Below are 15920 nucleotides of genomic sequence, written 5' to 3'. Positions count from 1 at the left end.
AGTTAGAGCAAGAGGATAGCACTCCACATGTGTAATGATTGAGCTGCGGACCAATGCTTTGGAGAATGAGCAAACTTTGCCTGGCTATAATTGCAGAAGAGTGTTTATTCACACTTTAGTGCCAGGTGACCAAGGACCCCTTCTGATCGTCTAAAAAAAACAAATAAATATGAATAGAAATATAAAAACACAGACAATAGTGTTTTAAAATCATGTCCAAGAACTTTATGAAGACTGTAAGACGCAAAAAGCAGCAGTTTCAGAGGTTTGTAAACAGCCAACAAGGAAACATAACAGCTTTGTACTCAAAACTAGAATAGCCAAACGTTTGTTTTGTCTGCATTGTCTAAGAGACTCAGAAGGATTACCTTTCAATATTTGCAGTAAAAAAAAATGCAAAGACTTTCTTTGCAGAAAACAATATTTGCAAATCTAATATTTCTTTGTTTCTAATAAGACTCAAAAAGACCACTCATATTCACAACACATAACCAATAAGCATTTCTCATTCCCATATATACAGATAATGTTCGATCTAATGGTGTTATTGAGGTTTATAACTAATAATAGCAAAGGTCTGGATTGTATAAACAAAACAAAAATACTCACAATTGTAGCGGCGAGGCTTAATAATAAGGCAGAATTAAGTGTTTCTGAGCTTCCCAAATGAGGCCCCATTTCTCTGTTCATCTCTGTGGTGCAGCCACAGAGAGACCATTAGTGCAGGGTGATTTAAGGTTTCCTAGGACAGCTCCCAAAGGGGGATGCACTTAGCTAAGTCTGGCTATCATGATCAATGGTCATCCATTGGCGCCTATCAGTCTAGGGAGTGCCAGTTGGACATCTGGACTGCATTCCTAAGTGTCAGGACTAAGTGACTCATATCTCACCTTGATCAACCAATCAGGGACTGGTAGGGCTGAGTAACCCACGTGGGACTCTGATGCCCATGGAACTTTCAGCCAATCAACAAGCTGAAGTTCCTCCAGGTAAAAACAGGCAACACAGGCCTGGAGATTCAGATTCAGATTCAATAAGATTCAATGAGAGCCAGTGAGATTCAAGTAAGATCCAGGAGCAGAAGGCTCCCAAGGGCAGGACATTCTCGCAGCGCGCCTCCTGACCATCCTGAGACTCAACCGGACAACCACGGAACGGCCAGTGTGTCCGAGTGCCAGAACTTTCCTTTGTTCTAAGAGTCTAGAGTGGAGGTTGCCAGAGAGTAACCAGCAGCAGGCCTCGTGAACAGGTCGGAACTGTGGAAAGCTGAATCACTATTCAGAACTAGCTCTTCATCAGGAACGACCCGGTCCTCTTCCTAACCTGCTGGGACTCACAGTCATCTTTTCTCCTGTGCACAAACTTTGCTAGTTAAAGCCAACACTAACTAGCCGGACAGTGAGCATCAGCAGCGCACCGTCGCAAGCCGCACAGCACAGCCTGGCACGGAGCCAGAGAGTGCGGATTGGACAGCAACAGCCTGCAACTGTTTCTTTGTGCCCGCAGGAGATCTGAATCCCCAGAGATTGGATGAGTATTCAACTTCACTGCATTACAGCTCGAGAATTCAATTGTTATCCCAACCAGTTGATATCAATTTAATTCCTAAGAGTTATGTACTTGTTTTGAGTATCTAATGTACTGTAGAAGTTGTAACCAAGTTCACTTTACGAAACGGTCTAAATGAATGATATACTGAACGTATGTCCTCTTGATATGTGTAACTCTTCGTAACTGATTGAATATATACCTTTTGTATTCTGATAACCCTCTCGATAAGATCTGTTAGTTTTACATGCATATTCTATGTATTAATAAATGTATCCTCGTGTATTAGTACCTGTGTGTGCGCGTTGTTTGAGTTATGTCGCATGGTTGGATTCTAAAGCCATCAAAAGAATCAACTTTGTGATTTACTGCTACAATTAATAATTGTCTCAGTAAATGCCCAAACCCTACAGAACTGGTGCCTTCAGAGAGCCACTATGATTACATATTTGGCGTCCCTGAACCGGTTTTCCTACACAATCCAGCAGTGGGTCCAGTCCTTCATCAAAGGCGTCTTCAGAAAAAGAAGATGCACATCTTACTCTTCCCATGAATCGCCCGAATATATTTCTTCAAGTACCTGAGAAGCTGTCATCTTTTTTGCTTTTTCGGCGCTCTGCTTGCCATTTAATTTTTGGGGATAAACCCTTCCGTTTACGCAAAAGGGTGATTAGGTGCGCTCTGAGGAAGTGCGTCTGGGAAGATGCGCTCCTTTTGGTTTGGTTTCAGACCGCCCCAATTTATTGAGCAGCTTTATAGACCCACTCTAAATTTCTAGTGGTCAAACATTCACTGATTGACAACCTTTTCCACAAATCAAAACAGCAAATAGGCACAGAAAAACTGTTGCGTTATTTGGAAGAAGCCACAAGATTTTTAAAGGAAGCTCCAATGAAAAAGGTATGCGGATCCTATGCAGACGCTGGAGCAGGTAGATATCTGAAACAGGCGTATAATCCGAAACGTCAGGCGAGATCGTGGTCAAAAGGCGAAAGGTAGTTCGTAAACCAGGAGATACGGAGATCAGCGTACAATCCAAAACAGAAAGCGAGGTGCAAGGTCGAGGGGCAAAAGTGTAATCAAATCAAATCAAATCAAAGTGTATCAAATGCACAACAATACGGCGTTCAGCAGTAGTTGCTGTCAATGAAATATCTTTTACAAGAATCACAAAAATCACAAAAATTCCCAAGAACACAAAAATCACATAATTGAGGTTACATTTTTGAAATTGAATAAAACTCAATATGAGTAGAGCTGTTATGTGTCCATGGTGTGTGCAATATATACAGTTATGCTGAATATAGTAAGAATTGTGTATCCACGTAGCCATTACAGGTGGTTTGCAAAGGAGCTACAGGTTGGCTATTTAGCAGTCTTATTGCCTGGAGGTAGAAGCTGTTCCATAGTCTGTTGGACTTGGACCGAATGCTTTGGTACAGTTAACCGGACGGTAGGAGGGAAAACAGTTTGTGACTGGGATGACTGGGGTCCTTGAGAATGGACCTGGCCTTCTTCAGACATCTAGCTGAGTAGATCTCCTGGATGCTTGGTAGCTCACAGCTGGTGATAAGCTGTGCCGACTTCACCACCCTCTGCAATACCTTGCGATCCTGGGTGGAGTAGTTCCCATACCAGGCAGTGATGCAACCAGTCAGGATGCTCAAATTATCAAATTATTAAAATAATAGTTATTAAAATATCAGATTGTGTTTCTGCAACATTTCGTGCACAATACGTCATTTTTATCTAATAATAAAACAACAGCCACAACAAGAGCTTTACACGCAGTCTGGGGTATTTTCCCCTTTTATATTTTTGCCACTTTATATCGAACCTGTTATACTCCCAGAAGTGCACAGTAGCTTGTACTTAATAAAAATGTGCAATTCACTGCTGGCATAAACAGATGTGCTGTGTCTGCCTTTGTAAGCATTTGTTTAAAAAATAAGTCACAATACAATAAAAACACAGAAAGCACAAACTTTATAATATAACGATACAAAATCAATACCAAATCATAAAGCCAATTAAGTAGCTATCCTTTGAAGACAGAGAACACCTTTATATCTACAAAAAACTTGACATTTGTATGTATTTTTGAATTAAAAAGCAGACAGTGTAGTCCCTTAATTCAAAGATCAGATCTTGGCCAAAACAAGACAATCAGACGTGAGGTGAATTCAGAACAGGAGCCTCTGCTTCGTCGTTTATTGAGCTTTTGATCAACGTATGAATGAAACAGATTCACTATTTTAACTCTTTGATTAAACAAAGTACACAAAAGGTGCCTTCCTTTGAGTCGGAATTGAACCAGCCACCTAAGGACTCCCAGCTATTACCCACTACAGTCCTCTACTCTACCAACTGAGCTATCGAAGGGCTGTCAGTAGATGCTCTTTGGCCGATACTGCCCAATGTAGTGAACTGTTCCGGGTGATTTAAATCCCAGATTGACATCGTTTCCAACTCGTTTCCTTTTTTTTAACTTGAATTTAAGCCGCGAACCAGCATTCTCTGTATAAACTTGCAGGGATATTAAAAAATGTTTGATGGGGTATCAATTATTCGGAAATGGACTCCTTTTTTTTCTTGGGGGATCATATTAAACATTTCATTTGGATCTACAAGAGGATCACCATGAGGAACAAAACTAAGTTTCATTCTGTGTTTATTAGAAGCATTATCACAGCTAATGCATGTAAAGCCTTTAGTATGCGACAGTGAGAGTTCAGTTATGCCGGAGAACTGAAATTTAGTAAATCCATATTTAAATAGATTGCAAATCTTCAAAGTGTTTTGTCACTGCAAATATTATTACAGGGGTTTACCAGCTGCCGGACATGCTTGTTTTGGGATTATTTCCAATAAGTATCCCATTAGTAGTTGTGTCCTTACTGGTATCTTTTAAACATTCGATTATATACAAACGGGACAGAGACAAAGTAATAATCCCATTTTAAGGTGTCTTGCATTTTAATTTACTGAACAGATAAATTGAAATGCTCTGATTCAGAGCCCCTGCAGTTCGTGCTAATTAGAACTACAACAATGCTCCTGAGTCCTGGGCACTACACTGAGCACACGTTCAGCTGGGCTCTGACTTTGTTAAGCACGACTTCTTGTTGCAGTTGAGCTCAGAGCTAGATATGATCTCCATATTCTACCGCAATAAGTAGTCTGAAACTTAGTAAATAGTACACAGTTTTTACCTGAAGTCAGGTTGTTAAAAAATTAAACCAGCACCCTGTCTCTGAAACTTACCCCGGTCTTCCGCGCGACAAGCGGGGGTACTCAACACTATACTAACAAGGAGCGGTTGTCCGCAGTTGAGCGTGAGCTCTGATTACTGTCAGCAGACATTTCTTCATTTCCAATGATGTTTTCTTCTGCTCTCAGCTTTTTACCTGTCATAAATGCTCAAGAAGTAATTCATTTGAGTTTGAAGTCTGTCTCTGTTACCTTCGGTCCTGAAAAAGAAAAGCCGTGCGTGGGAGACTCCCTCTCTGAAGAAGTTTGCCGTCACCCTGCAAGAGAAGAGAGCCATCATTCACCGAAACAGCCACTAAGACAAATAACATTAAACACGTGAAATGCGAGATGTTGTGGAAATGTTTTCTACTTAGAGATTCTGTCGTTTCTACTCTAACGAGAGAGGCTCTTTGTCGGAAGTAAGATTTGAACAAACGTCTCCAGGGGAAACTGCAACCTCAATGCAATGCCTTAGACCACCAGGCATCCTGTCTGCGGCTCTTATATTGCATTATATGTTTTATTTATTTCTACTTGTTGATAGGAAAAAAAAGTGAAATCGTGTAATTTGGGAAATGTATTTTTTTCATGGGGAAAACTAGCCTGAGCAAATGTAAAGTTAAGAGCAGCGCTCAATAAAAACCATTAAAGCCGAAAGCGCTTCTTATGTGGATCAGTATATTCCGATGCCGGTGGTTCTGCAGAAGAAATAAGAAAAGCCGAACTCAAAGCACTGTGTTGCCATTACGGCTACTTTGGCTGCAGCTGCTTTAAGATCTACTCAGCGGGCACAGAAAGTTGTATGAGGTCAGACAGGTTTGCGCTGTCTAAATAACAGTGTGCGAATTTAAACTTATTTAAATAAGACTATTTACAATGTAATACATGCTCCAAAAGCGTTCATACTGCACTGGCTGCTATTTGAAACGCCTTTAGAAATGACGCGTAATAGAGATTGATGCAGCTGGCTTTTATGCTTCACAATACATTGCAATCAGGAAAATAAACCAATTAGAAATATGCAATACAACGTCTTTGAGTTCGGCTCTTATTTCTTCTGCAGAACAACTGGTATGGGAATGTACTGATCCGCATAATTCGCGCTTTCGGTTTCTGATCGTTTTTATTGAGCGCTGCTCTGAACTTTTACATTTGCTTGTGCTAGTTTTCCACGTGAAAAAAAAAGAGATTTCCCTAATTACACGATTTCACTTTTTTTCTTATCAACGAGTAGAAAGAAATAAATAAATTACATATAATTCAAGATAAAAGCCACAGGCGATTTGGCTGGGGGTCTAAGGCGTTGCGTTCAGGTCACAGTTTCCCCTCGGGTTTTTTGTTCGAATCCCACTTCTGAAAAAAAGGTTTTCTCGTTTTTCTCTGTGAAAAGACAATCAAGTTCTTAACAAATTTCATATATTAGACTTCCGCAATACGTTTTGGCTTTAACAGGAAACTGTGCGCTTCCACAGAAAGAGTAACAAAAAGAGACGTTTCCATGTTACTTGTAGACCTACAGTAGATGAAGGAACATGGCGGTGAATGAAGAAGACACAGACAGGGTTCGGACCCACGATCTTCGGTTTACAAGACCGACGCCTTACCACTTGGCCACCGTGCCGTCGCTGGGAGGGGGTCAGCTTACTCTATGTTGAATCAACGCTAGTAATTTTACTGTTGTAATAGAGGAAATTAGAGGCGCAGTCGGTAGAGCTTGCGACCCTTAAGTTCAAAATCGTTGATTCATGGGTTGTTTGTGTCCTTTCGGATCCCTCTAATCTTTTAGTAGGACAGTGCAAGCAGGACGTGATAGGGTACAGTGACTCCCAATGTCATATGAGCTTTGTGTAATTTAGCTTTCTTAACGCTATGGGGCTCGATTCAGATATCGCTGTGAAAGCAAGGGACGAGCAAAGGTTTTTTCTAAATTGAGGGTGATCTGCTCCCGAGTAATTATAAACACCTGAGCGTTTACTGTTTGCTGTTGTGTTACTGTGATAAAGGAAGACCGCACTTTATCAAAATACTGCTGCTTCCTAATTTTACATAACGGTATTTAGACCGGGGAGAGTGACTGCATTCCAAGAGGCTAAAAGTTGATTTCACAAAGCCCCCATTTAATAAAATACATTAGAAACCGCAAGGAAAACAGTATGTTTTAATAAGTATTCTCCTGGTTTTACATTATTATAGTCTTTCACATTTGAATGCATACCTTACCGTAAATCTTACCTAGATTACAGGCAACGCAAACAGTTCTTAATGCACGAAGTCTATTTATAGTTGACTTTCTGCTAATCACCTCTAATAGTTCATGAATCTTCCTGCCCCTCATGTGCCTGCTAAGCAGTTTCTCCATTTTCCTTCTCCTGTCATTGTCAGCGAGCACATCAAGATGGGAAAAATGTAACAAGGAAAAAGAGTAGCTGGTAGGAGAGGGATTTGAACCAAAACCTCAATATGGAGACAAGAATACCCATGAGAGCTAGAAACACACAAGTCCTTGATCAGGGTGCGTTAGAACACTCAACCATCCTGACAAGGAACTGGTAGGAGTGGGATTTGAACCCACACCTCGATCTGGAGACAAGAATACCCATGAGAGCTAGAAAAACACGAGTATTTGATCATGGTGCTTTGGTGGTGGTGGTGGAGGGGAGTCCCCATTACCTGTAAAGCGCTTTGAATGGTGCTTTAGAACACTCAACCATCCTGACAAGTGAAGGATGAATGGAGGTGTATTGAATACACCAGTAGTTCACTAACCTCAGTTGCTTTGCTGGAGAAGTGCCATGTTACCTGTTGTAAACGTCAAACGTACAAACGTGTTGTACTTTCCAACCTTTGAGTAATATTTTCCAGAGCTAGGGCGCAGTTGTCTTCACAATCTGGATTATCTCAAAAGCAATGACGTCTGTGTAAAACAGATTTTATTTTCGGGAACCGACGTTGTATTGCATATTTCTAATTGATTTGTTTTCATGATTGTAATGTATAGTGGAGCATAAAAAACATCTACAAAAATCTCTATTACGCGTCTTTAATGATGGCATTTCAAATAGTAGCGAGAGCGAGGATCAAAACCCCCTCCTGGCGATAGTTGCCTCACGCTCTGAACAACCAAGTCCTGCTTATTCCCGTTGTGGGTCGCGGATGGTGTGTTTTGGTATTTACTCGAAATTACGGAGGATACATGGGACTGCATTTACCTGATAACATACCGTGATCTCTAGTACCTAATGAGCTTTGATAATTCAGCTTGCTTGTCGCTTTGGGCTCAATTCAAAAGTTGCAGTGAAAGCAGGAGCTGAGCAGGATTCTGTTTAAATGGAGCCAGATCTGCTCACGAGCGGGGAAACACTTCAGCGTTTACTAATTGAAGACCACAATCCGCTAAAACACCCCTGTTTCTTAGACTAAAAGAAGCTAAAAGCATTTTTGAACATGGGTTATATTGTAAATACTGTTATTAAAAAGCTTATTCGCATACTGTCGGTTATTTAGACGGTGCAAAACAGGCTGCCCTTATAAAACTTTCTGTGCCCGTTTTGACCAAGGAGAACGTATTTCTGATGGAGCGCTATGCGAAAAGATTTAATAAGCTTTACCCCTGCCAATGATTCAGCATGAAGAAGTAAAAGTTTCAAAGGGAAAAGCAGCTCGCTAACACAGCCAATATTAAAAGTGATCTCGGCAGATGTTGTTCCCTACATAAAGCTGAAAGTGCCAAAGAGAATTTCTGTTGAGAAAACAAAATATTTTTTCTGCCTTGATGTTAAGCTGACAGCCTGTCTTTTAGAAAGTCTAATTCTAAACATCTCACGCAGCCTCTCAACAGACTAACAAAAAGAGCTTTTATTGATCGTATTGCATGTCTTAAAACACTGACATTTGGCAGCGGTGGGACTCGAACCCACGCTCCCAGAGAGACTGGAACCTAAATCAGCACCTTAGACAGCTCGGCCACGCTACCTTCCGCCATGCTCATCTTCCTCACATTGCTGGCTTGGACTGGGGGAGCTTCAGCTCTTGTCGTCGGATCTAATGGTATCATGACATGTGGAAGTGCCTGCACCTTCATCTTCCAAGATGCTTTCAATACCACAAACGCTACTTTCACCGGCACAAACGTAGCAATAACAAAGGAGGTGGGATTCATCCTTTGTGCTGTTTGTAGGGGCACAACTCTACGGTGATCTACTGACTTGAAGAGAAAAAATCAAAATCCTCTGCTATTACTGTTGCTTTTTTCATAGTTTCTTCAAATCCTTCATTTGAATGTCGATTTTGAAGGATATTGATGATAATACCACATAAATTGTGGTTTTCTTGTGATCGCCAGTTTTATTCAAATACCAGCCTTTTTTTATAGTTCCTTGCGTGTTTCACAAGGTATAATAGCTCCCCTCGCATCCTTAGCTAACATATTTTAAAATTACAATAGATTATACAGCATGCATGTTTACATTTATATTAAAAATATATAAATAAAATAAAGTAAAGATACCAAATAACATACAGTGCTAACCCAATAATTCTTGTCAGGTTCTCCAACAAATCTGCGTTGTTATTTTAACATGTTTCAGCTGAGGGTGCAACAGGAGTATAAATGAATTTTCCCGCCAGCCATTCACAGACCAAATTCCATGAGTGAACATTATTTTCTCAGAAGTTGCCGGCGGTTTTGAATTATGTCCACAACTGTTGTAGTAGTTCCTTCTAGAAGTTCGACACATGCAAAGCACTCGTTATATCATAGGTGTTAAAGTTCGCTGAGTCTATTCGAGTCATGGTGTGTATCCCTGCCTATCATTGGGAGACAGGTATCTTTTTACACTCAGATTCCAATCTTCAATGCTTTGTGTGAGAGCTTACATAACTTTCATTTTCTCACATTTTCTGACGACTGTTCCAAAGGGGCACCCTGTCAATTCCGAATACTTTTAAAAAATCTGCCTGCATGTTTGATTGTCATTTCATTTCGAAAAAGTTCAATATTGATCATAACTAAAGAAAATAATGATCATGAACAAAAAAGGGATAAAGATGCGAGTTGATCTTGAATCACAGCTGGGTGACACGGGCTTCTGTTCTGATATGGTTGTACGAGTAAGAGGAGGAATCGCCAATCTCCTATAGAACATGAGTTGAATCAGGAGTGAGACATTTCGTATACTCGTGCATATGTCAACGCCTGACCTACATCGTAAAAGTAACATTAAGTTGTCAGAGACATTCATTTATATACAAACAAGAGACAGACCAAGTAATAATTCTACATTAGCTCAGGTAGGTAAACCTGAACTAACTAACAAACCTATTAATAATTCTACATTAACGTGTCCTACACTGATCAGACAAATTGACATGGTCTGATTCAGAGCCTGTGCAGTTCGTGCTAATTACAACAACGACAGTTCTGAACCCTCATCACCGAACTGAGCACAAGTTCAGCTGTTCTCCAGTTTTGTTACACATGGTTTTTCATTGCAATTGAGTTCAGAGCTGGAGCTGATCTCCAGACAGTACAGTGTTTTGGGTAAGTTGTCGAAATTCGCATGAGGCTGCAGACAACTTACCCAAAGTGTTTTCTATAGCTTTCAGGTGGAGTTCATTTATATAAAAGAATGTAAGTGGTATAAACGCAACAAGCCAGACGGCAGTCCAACCTATAATTTTCTGACACGAGGCCTGACGCGTTATTCATTACGCCACTGACCCTGCTATTGTAGTGCTAAAACAAACACATTTTCTACATTTTTGTCTGTTTAAAAATCACTCTAAAAAAGACAAAGGGTTTGTGTGTCGCTCTAAAATTCCGCTTCATTTCGAATGCAAATAAAAACCGTTTTGTTCCAAGAAATCATAAATTTGTCACATCCTTCATACTATACTTCTCTCTTGTATTAGTAAAGTTGATTTAAACTGAACAATATATGAAAGGTTTCATCTATACACTTACACATAATAAGTATACGAATAAATACTCGAAAGAAGCCGCAGCTCAGGTGTTAGAGAGATTTAAAATCGGATCGGAGGATTTAGAGTCCAGACTGCAAACCAACAGCTGACACAGGTCCTTTATAGAACCGTTTTGATTTCCTCTACTTTGTCCCCGTGACGTCATTGTCCTGCTTGCAGCTGAGCCCGACACACGTCTGGTTTCTGTCGCTAGGCGCACACCCTGCGGTCCATGCGGGTCCTAATACCCCAGTACAATGACGGGGACACTAAACTGTAAACAGGTGCCGTCCTTCGGCTGAGACGTAAAACCGAGGTCCTGACGCTCTGTGATCATTCAGGAGAATGGTGGTGGTGGAGGGGAGTCCCCATTACCTGTAAAGCACATTGAGTGGAGTATCCAGAACAGCGCTATATAAGTGTAAGCGATGATGATGATTATTATTATAATGTAAAATGCAATAAAAAATCAAACTTTGATTCAAAATAGATTAATGTAAAAACTGATAAAGCTAATGCTTTTTTCAGGGCTATATCTACTTTTTTTTAAAAAAAGCGAAGTCTGTCGCGATTGTGAGAGTTAGAGAATGTGTTCCAGCGGGTGCCTTCATATCATGAGCGTCAGTCTCGCCCGTAGCTGCGAGAAGGTTAAAAGCGCACAAGTGATCTGTAGACGATGTTTGGGGAAGAAATAATTCTGTTTTCAGCACAGGGAGTGAGAATGAGCTCAGCCCGGCTCCCAGCAGAATCCATTCTGGTTTGGTTACTGTTAGACTGTGCGTCTGAGGCTCTTTGGATCGCAACGTAAAAAAAAACAATTGCTCACATCGTGACTTCCACGACAGGAAGGAAAGATATCACTTTAAAAAATCAGAACTGAAGATTTGGATCCTGGGCCTCAATTTGATCAAATTATTAAAATAATAATTATCAAAATATCAGATTGTGTTTCTGCAACATTTCATGCATAGTACGCCATTTTATCTAAAACAGTCACAACGAGGGCTTTACATGCAGTCTGGGGTATTTTCCCCTTTTATATTTTTGCCGCTTTATATCGAACCTGTTATACTCCCAGAAGTGCACAGTAGCTTGTACTTAATAAAAATGTACAATTCACCGCTGGTATAAACAGATGTGTGCCGTGTTTGCCTTTGTAAGCATTTGTTTAAAAAATAAGTTCACAATACGATAAAAACACAGAAAGCACAAACTTTATAATACAACGATACAAAATCAATACCAAATCATTATGCCAATTAAGTAACTATCCTTTGAAAACAGAGAACACCTTTATATTGTAACGCTAGCAGGTTCAGAACAAGGACGAGTGGAGACGCGATTAACAAACAAGCATTAGCTTTATTCGTTTACAACCACACAAAACCAAACACAGGATCGACACACACACACGAGGAGACTGACGGAACGCGTACACATATTTAGGGTGGTAATTACCTAACAACACACTATACTTTTACAGGACTACACAGGGCACTAGAATTACTAGGACATTATTTACACAGGTAGGGTCAGCCGCTGGTCATCGTGCTGACCCTCATACTCTCCCCGGCTACCACTCCCAGCATGCCCGGCGGTACTACGAACGCCTAGGGGCGCTTCCTCCTCACCACCAGGCGAGGGCGTTACACTGCCCCCACCTGAAGCGTCTGGCGTCTTGCCGACGTCGAACACCCCCCTCAGGCTGTACTCGTATTCGGCCAACTGCTGCGGAACCCTGCGTGAGCGGCCGCTGCGCCGCGGTGACGGCTGGCGACCCACGGACGCCCCACTATCGGCCGGCTCCAGCCCCGGCTGCTCCTCTAGAGCCTCCCCACACGGCTCCTCCTCCCGGGCCCGGTAGGGGGCCAGGCGGTCTCGGTGCAGGACTACCACTCTCCCCCGTGTTCGCAACCGGACACAGTAGCAGACCTCGCCCACCACCCCGAGTACCTCAGCGGGCCCCTCCCACGACGGCGCCAGCTTAGGGCTGAGGCCTTTGCGGCGGCGCGGGTTGTACACCCAAACCGAGTCCCCGGGCTGGAAGGCAGGCCCCCTGCAGCTCAGGTCGTAGTACCGCTTCTACCGGACCCCTGCCTGTGTCAGGTGGGTCCGTGCAAAGCTGTGCACCCGCTGCATCCGCTGCCGCAGGTCCCACTCGTAGCCCGGTCCAGCCGGCGGTGCCGACCCGTCTCCGGGCGGCGGGCCGAAGACCTTGTCCACCGGTGTTCGCATTTCCCGGCCCAGCATGAGCGAGGCCGGGGTGCACCCGGTGGATTCCTGGACCGCGGTCCTGTACGCCCAGAGCGCAAGGGGGAGGTGGCGGTCCCAGTCCCGTTGGTGCCGGGACACCAGAGTGGCCAGCTGGGTGGCGAGCGTCCGATTAAACCGCTCCACCAACCCGTCGCTCTGGGGATGCAGCGGTGTGGTCCGCGTCTTAGTGATCCCCAGGCGCTGGCACACTCTGGCGAAGACCTGGGACTCGAAGTTACGCCCCTGGTCACTGTGTAACTCCTCCGGCACCCCCAGCCTGGCAAACATCCCCTCCAGCAGTGCATCGGCCACCGTGGGGGCACTCTGGTCCGGGAGGGCGTAGGCCTCCGGCCACTTCGTAAAATAATCCATGGCCACCAAGACGTAGGTGCGCGGAACGAGCCCAAAACGTCCACCCCCACCCGCTCCATAGGAGCCCCCACCTGGTGTTGTTGGAGGGGGGCCCGGGAGTGCTCGGGGGGACCCTTCTGCGCCACGCACACCGCACACATTAGGCAGTACCGCTCCACGTCCCGGTGGCAAAGACCCCAATAAAAATGGCCTCGGAGACGCTGCAGGGTTTTTTTACCGCCGAAGTGCCCCACGCCCGGCTGGCCGTGCACCGCTCGGAGCACCGCCCCGCGGAGCGACCGAGGCACCACCAGCTGCCACCGTACCTCGCCACTGGAGGGTACCCGCCACCCCCGGCGCAGCACCCCGTCCTTTACCTCCAAGGCCTCCCACAGGGCGCAGAGGGCCTTGACGGACTTTGGGTGCGGGGCGAGCTCCTCTCGCATAGGCCGCACTCCTGCTGCCCTCCAGCGGAGCACCGGCCCCACGTCAGAATCAGCTGCCTGACGCTGCGCCAGGTCTGGCAGGCTCACCCCCAGCGGCCCCTCCCGGGCCGTGGCCGCGGTGCTCACCCCCGCCACAGGGCGGACAGCCTCCTCACACTGCTCCCGCCGGGCGCAGTGGTGGCAGTCCGCGGCCTCGCAGGGGCGCCGCGAGATAGCATCAGCATTGAGATGGCGAGACCCCGCACGGTGCACGACAGTGAAGTCGTACTCCTGCAGGATCTCTATCCATCGCGCCATCTGCCCCTCCGGCTCCTTAAAGTGGAGCAGCCAGGTGAGGGACGCATGGTCGGTCCTCAGCCGGAACCGGGTCCCGAACAGGTACGGCCTGAAGTGGTGAACCGCCGCCATCACCGCCAGCAGCTCGCGACGGGTCACGCAGTAGTTCCGCTCAGGCCTAGTCAAAGCCCGACTATAGTATGCCACTACGCGCTCCCCATCCGGCCCCTCCTGTGCCAACACCGCGCCCATCCCCGAGTCACTCGCGTCGGTATCAAGAACATACGGCAACCGCGGGTCGGGGTAGGCCAGCACGGGGGCCCCCACCAGAGCTTCACGCAACCGGCCGAAGGCAGTCTCACAGCCCGAGTCCCAGTCAAAACGGCGGCCCTTGTCGGTGAGGCGGTGCAGCGGGGCAGCGATGCTGGCAAAGTCCCGGACGAACCTCCGGTAGTACGAGGCCAACCCCAGAGAGCTGCGCAGCTCCGCGGCGGTGTGGGGAGTCGGCCAGCCCCTCACTGCGGCGACCTTACCTGGGTCCGTAGCCACCCCTCGCGCTCCAACAACGTGTCCCAGGAAGGTCACCTCCCGCCGCAGGAGCTCGCACTTGCGGGGGTTGAGCCTCAGGCCAGCACGGCGGATGCAGGCCAGCACCGCCTGGAGGTTTGTCAAGGCCTGGTCGAAGCCTAGGGCATGAACCAGCAGATCGTCCAGGTACAGCACACACTGGTTCCGCGGGACAGATGCCAGCACCCTCTCCATCAGCCTCTCGAACGTCGCCGGGGCATTGCACAGGCCAAAAGGCATGACAGTAAACTGCCAGAGGCCCTGGCCGATAGAAAAGGCCGTCTTCGGGCGAGCATCGGGAGCAAGCGGTACCTGCCAGTAGCCGCAGCGGAGGTCCAGGGAGCTGAACCAGGTCGACCCGGTGATGTAGTCTAGGGTGTCATCTATCCTCGGCAGGGGGTAGGAATCTTTCTGGGTGACCTCGTTCAGCTTGCGGTAGTTGACGCAGAACCTCCACGAGCCGTCTTTTTTTTTGACCAGTACAGCTGGCGCCGACCACGGGCTCGCGGAGGGCTCAATCACCCCCGCTGCGGCCATCTCCCAGATCTTTTCCTCGGCGGCGGTCCGCTTGGCGTGAATCATGCGTCCCGGTGGGATGCGGATGGGCCGAGCGTCACCGGTGTTGATCTCGTGTTGGACCAGGGCAGTGCGGGTGCAGTCCTCATCTCTCGCCGCAAAGAGATCCTCGTTCTGGGCGAGTAGCTCCTGGAGCCGCTGCCGTTGGTCCTGATCGAGGCCCTCGCAGCTCCGCTGGTAGACATCCTCAACAGCGCGCCTCGCTTCCACGCAACGCTTGGCCCCCGCCGCCGCCGCCTTGTCTGGCCCCCCGGCTGACTCGGGAGCAGGATCCGGCATGCTCGCTCCCCGGCAAGTCCAAACTGGCCCCCGCTCGCTGCAGTACGTCCAGCCCCAGAATGCAGTCCTCCTGGATGGGTGCGAGGTAGCAGGGGTGGCGCACCGTCGCTGCACCTAGACGGAAGTCAAGCACCTGTTTCCCCCGGACTGCAGCGAGCTGTCCCGTCACGGTTCTTAGCCGCAGGCTGGAGGCCTCCCATCCTGGGGGGTTGGTGCCCTCGGTGTCGGGGAGGACGCCCGGCCGGAGTAGGGTTACCGATGAACCGGTGTCAAGTAGGGCCAGGCAGGGTTGGTCCTCGATTTTGCAGTGGAGGTACAGGCCCCGGCTACAGCCGACTCGCCCCACGGTGGCGTGAGGGGCGCCGGTCTTAACAGCGCTCTCTGGAGCGGGGGTTGAGGTGTTCGAGGGGC

General features: G+C 46.4%; 1 protein-coding gene and 1 non-coding gene across 2 annotated transcripts in view; both read right to left on the bottom strand.

Annotated features, from left to right (window-relative positions):
• LOC148826061 (scavenger receptor cysteine-rich domain-containing protein DMBT1-like) overlaps positions 1–15920 on the bottom strand; it is a 204241-nt gene that overhangs the window by 93278 nt on the left and 95043 nt on the right. The gene's annotated exons all lie outside the window — the stretch shown is intronic.
• Positions 6350–6421, bottom strand: trnat-ugu (transfer RNA threonine (anticodon UGU)). The gene has a single exon. It is a non-coding gene; the product is annotated as a tRNA-Thr (tRNA).

Source organism: Atractosteus spatula, chromosome 10 (genome assembly GCF_055471065.1).
Source record: "Atractosteus spatula isolate fAtrSpa1 chromosome 10, fAtrSpa1.hap1, whole genome shotgun sequence".
Classification (NCBI taxonomy): domain Eukaryota; kingdom Metazoa; phylum Chordata; class Actinopteri; order Semionotiformes; family Lepisosteidae; genus Atractosteus; species Atractosteus spatula.
Note: the sequence above shows the minus strand (reverse complement) of the source record. Positions and strands in the feature narration are given on the sequence as shown.